The sequence below is a fragment of the Triticum urartu genome, chromosome 7, assembly GCF_003073215.2.
Source record: "Triticum urartu cultivar G1812 chromosome 7, Tu2.1, whole genome shotgun sequence".
Taxonomy (NCBI): domain Eukaryota; kingdom Viridiplantae; phylum Streptophyta; class Magnoliopsida; order Poales; family Poaceae; genus Triticum; species Triticum urartu.
Genome location: NC_053028.1, coordinates 59,696,766 through 59,701,980, shown reverse-complemented (window position 1 = coordinate 59,701,980; position 5,215 = coordinate 59,696,766). Strand labels below are relative to the sequence as shown.

General features: G+C 43.2%; 1 non-coding gene across 1 annotated transcript; it reads right to left on the bottom strand.

Annotated features, from left to right (window-relative positions):
- Positions 1 to 2,030: 2,030 nt before the first annotated feature.
- TRNAW-CCA lies at positions 2,031 to 2,104 on the bottom strand. Its single transcript has one exon. It is a non-coding gene; the product is annotated as a tRNA-Trp (tRNA).
- Positions 2,105 to 5,215: the final 3,111 nt, after the last annotated feature.

The following is a 5,215-nucleotide window of genomic DNA, read 5'->3' as shown; positions in this document are numbered from 1 at the left end:
CAGGTTCGGTAGATGAAGCATATAATAAGAGAGGATTGTTATTTTGAAACGGTAACATGGGATGGGGTAGCACGGAAAAGTAAGCTCTGCTCGCTCACTTTTGAAAGGAAAGGAGACTGATCTTGACGTCGGCGTTGGTTTTTCCAACGAAACGAATCCGTTTTGGATTGAGATTTCACATAAGCATTACACAATGATCCGCATTAGGCGGGGAGCAGCAATGATACCGCTGGCCGGGAATAAGTACCTATCCCTCTACTACTTACGATGTTTTCCGTTCTATTGAAATCCTGCATCGAGCCGATGTTTGATCGATACTGGGCACATCCATCACATCAACTATTTCACTTTTCTTACGCATTTATTGACGGACCGGTAAACTAGACCCGAAAAACTCCTAATTTTAAAACGAAAGACCCATCACAAAATTATGGCGCAACACTATGACGAGCGTTCTCACAGGCCGGCACCTCGATGCATCCGTCTCAAGAGTTGTACACCTTACATGTGTTTCACGCCATAATCTCTCACTTTCTGCTCCTCCATCTGTCTCCATCATATAATTGATCTCACCTCTCATGTCTGAGTGAAAAAACCATATTTGTTAGTATATATCAAGGCCGAGAGGACACGTTCCTCTCATGTCGAGATTAGTATTAGGGACCCTTAGTATTATTATTTGGTTACTATACGTACATGCAGTAAGACAATCAATCTATGCTCTCATTCACATTTCATTCTAGCACTGACGACTCCAGCCCTATCTATCCCTAGAAGCAAATGGACCCTAGAAGCAAATGGAGTAAGTCCGATGGAACACTCGGATTGGAAAAGATAATTATACTTATAGGCATGGATGAAAAAAAAGCTTGGAAACTAGTTCAAATCGAACTCAAAAGCAACTAGGCAATCCAACTTCCATTGAAGCAGCTTCCCTGGAACTAGCTGCCATTGTATCGGTTGGTGCCATTTCTTCTCTTGGAGGCAGGGCAATAGATTAAGATTAGGCGGTAAGCGAAGGAACTGTAGGGCTTAGGGCTGCGGGTGAGCGCAACTTCAATAGGTCGAGGGGAGGAAGAGAAGAAAAAGCAGCTATTTCACCTGGTGTCGTAATAACCACTGTTTTCGAGTTTGAAGGAATAAGCGCAGCAGAGATCTTCTTTCATTTAAGAAGAAGCCACCGTAAAGAAGAGGAAACGAGGCGTTTAAGGGACACTGACTCCCATTATTTTCTCCAGGCCTGCTTTGGCTAAATCGACGGAGGCTTAGCTTATTATGTTTCGGGCGTTTAGCTAGCTTAGAGAATAAAGAAATCTATCTCTAAAGGGGGAGCGGTACGACTATTTTAGGTTAGAGGAAGGTTGAAGAGAGAATAGCTAAAATAGCCAGTCGGGTAGGCAAGTGCGGGTGGCTGTGGTCAAAGTGAATATGTCTTGTTTCGGTTAGCGGTTTCGGCTCTCCGGCACCGAAGTAAACTCTTTCTATTGCGGGGCCTATGGAGTTTGGGGATGAGTGCTGACACTTTACTGTGCAACATTCCTGTTTCTTTCATTCCCCTTACTAGATCAAAGAGGGCATATGTGGGGTTTGAAGATGCCTGGACCTTACCACCTTATTCTAATAGCCCGCATCAATGCCTCTGCCCAGAACATAGGAGCCCCCTGGGTTCAAGATATCATATCAATTTTCAACTACTGGGAAAGAATTGGGGTGCGGCAGGAAGAAATGGAATTCTCAATAAAAGTATAAACAGGTCTTCCCCACTGCTGCATAGAATCTGAGCTGGGTGGAATTGAAGTTCGGTTTCGATCAAGAAACCCCTGCCTACTTACCTTAAAAAAACGACTAATGATCAACCGATCACAGAGGTCCTTTTCCAGCAACTTCAAATCAGAAAGCCCCGACTCCCATAAAGAATGCTTGCAGATCTTTCTTTTTATTACGATGACGATATGGACCTCATTACTGTCTCATTTTCTTATATTTATATAAGTTCTTTTTTTTTGGATTCGACATAACAAGAACAGAATCACGCTCTGTAGGATTTGAACCTACGACATTGGGTTTTGGAGACACACGTTCTACCGAACTGAACTAAGAGCGCTTTCCGGGAGATAAAGCAGTAAAGAAAAGGATGATTTTTGTACCTCATGCATATAGAAAAATGAAACTCTGAATTTTGTCCAATTTGAATCGATCTCAATTGATCCCTCGTTACTGCCCATAGGAGAAGTAATAGGTAGGGATGATAGGATTTGAACCCCTATCTTGTTTTCCACATCATAATTTATTCCTCCATCTATATACAACTTTCTTGTCATTTCTTCTTTTTGGTTTCATATAATAAATGATATACATCTGAACCCAACCTAACGTATAAAGAATGAATATTTATCGGTAATGCTCAGGAAGAAAGAAGGGGTCATCTTTTTGATTTTTATTCCACCCTCATGTACCCTTCTTTGCTTTTTTTCTAAAGCCTGTTCAACCTCATATCACCTAACGTATAAAGAATGAATAAACGGGAGTTGCATAATCTCATAGTCATTGGAACATGTATAAGTCATGAAGAAAGCAATAGCAACAAACTAAACGATCAAGTGATAAGCTAACGGAATGGGTCAAGTCAATCAGATCATTCATCCAATGATGTGATCCCATTAATCAAATAACAACTCTTTGTCTATGGTTAGGAAACATAACCATCTTTGATTAATGAGCTAGTCAAGTAGAGGCATACTAGTGACACTCTGTTTGTCTATGTATTCACACATGTATTATGTTTCCGGTTAATACAATTCTAGCATGAATAATAAACATTTATCATGATATAAGGAAATAAATAATAACTTTATTATTTCCTCTAGGGCATATTTCCTTCAGTCTCCCACTTGCACTAGAGTCAATAATCTAGATCACATCACCATGTGATTAACATCGATAGTTCACATCATCATGTGATTAACATCCATAGTTCACATCGCCATGGGACCAAGACCCAAAGGGTTTACTAGATTCAGTAATCTAGTTCACATCGCTATGTGATTAACACCCAAAGAGTACTAAGGTGTGATCATGTTTTGCTTGTGAGAGAAGTTTAGTCAACGGGTCTGCCACATTCAGATCCGTATGTATTTTGCAAATTTCTATGTCAAAAATACTCTGCTACAGCCTAGCTCTGGATGGAGAAGCCCTTCTGGCAAAATGGATTTGAATGTGTTCAATCAGACAGAGGAGCCAGAGTCGCTGGAGCAAAGGATGATGACCTCCCCACCAGATAGCCCCACCTCGTCAATAGCCCCCTTCTTGTATTACTCGAGAAATCAAGAGTCCTTGGTGACAAACCCTTGATGATTCCAGCAAAGCTTGGCTAGGTACTCCTCATGGGTGTGCGCCACATCGAGCCGCTTGAAGGCCTCCCGATTCTCCGGCTCCTCGCCACGGGAGACCACTCGAGGGTCAATGGTGACGAACTCCAGGACCTCCCGGTTGCTGAGGGGGAAGTTGATATTCGTCAAGTTGCCATAGAGACCCACTGCCTTCACATTGTACGCCCTCCCGGCTAGCTTCTCCGTTTGGAAGGAGACAAACAAGTAGCGTTGGATCGTGTCCCTATCCTTGATTTCTGACACCCGCATTCCCCACAGCCACTGCCGCACGTCACGGTTCTTCTTCTTAGGTGGCGGCATGTTGATGAAGCAGTGGGAGGAGGCTGCGCTGCCACGTCCTTGGGTTGGTTGCGCAGCACGATGCGTGTCCATGCTTCTAAGTGGCGGCGGGGACCTCAGACGGCTGGATCCCGCAATTTCGGGGGCAATGCCGGTCTATTGAAAGTGCTGGCGGGGGAGCGTGGTGGCTGCGGTGCTGGTGTGCCAGGTCAATGTGGTGCGAGAGAGAGAGAGAGAGAGAGAGAGAGAGAGAGAGAGAGAGAGAGAGAGAGAGATGCGGCACTGGTGGGGGGGGGGATTTTTATCCTCAGATTCAGCCGCATCTCGGTAAATATTAGTGATGGTCAATGGGAGGAATATAATTTTTTTGGTGCTAAACCAGATAAGTGTTCGGCTAGGTCTGGTTTAGCTCCCTAAAACATATTTTTTTACTCCTTTTACCGGTTTTGAGGATCAGGTAGAGATGCTCTTAGATTGCTAGTGGTACATGTAGCCATGTCTACGTTAGTTTTCTTTGGTGTGAATGCCATTCATAATTGTACCGTATATTCTTGGGCAGTTCACCACGATCTACTCATTATTTGCACTTAAAGTCAAAATTAGTAGCTCAACTTTCATTGTATTTAATTATGTTCTATTTATGGTGGTGTAGTCGGATAATATATAATTGCACAGCTACTACTACACAATGTTCCATCATCCCTAGTTGAACAGTTTCCCTTTTGACCTTCGTGTGCTCCATCCCGGATAAACTTCTCTTGTCGAGTTGTAATTGTTAGTAGGGACAGAAGAGTGACTACCTTCCTGGATATACGAGGACGATGGTCATTGGGGTGTATCCGCGTGGTTCATGGTGGGATTCAATATTAGAGACTATGAATAGGATGCATCGGGAATATAGGTCCCAGCCTGAAAAAGAGACTCTGTATGATAGATGGGAATGCCTTGGGAGTATGAGTTGAAGCCCGAACTGTGGTGTTTCGTGTGCATTGTATATGGGCTCTCACAGGTTGACATCTTGAGTTTGTATGTGGGATGGAGTTTATATGTGGGCTTCTTGAGTTTGTATGCGGGCATATTTATATTGTTATCTGCAGCATGGGCGTCTTGTCCGCCTCCATGAAGAATTCATCCTCAATTCACAAGATAAGTATGCCCACATCAGTTGGTCGATGAGCCATCGCCAGTCACTCCTTGCACCTACTTGCATGACTGGAGTTCATACAGGCTCATCTCAACTACTTCTCTACAACGTGAATAGACAATAAAAAAATGTCTTATCATTGCCGACGTTCTTTCCACCCTGAAATTGACATTTCCTAGCGAACGGTCGAATAGAACAGGGGCCTCAGCCAAGACCATGATGTTCTTTTTTCGATAAAGGGCGCTTTTATTAACTCATAATGTAGCATCAAGTGGATACAAAGCATAATGAGTGACACCCGGCCTCTGCATAGTTAAGATGCACACAGCCTTAACGAAGAGTCTAGCAAAGTATGTAAAAAAAAGAGACAAGTCGGCAACAGTAAAGCCATATGAGTCCAAAA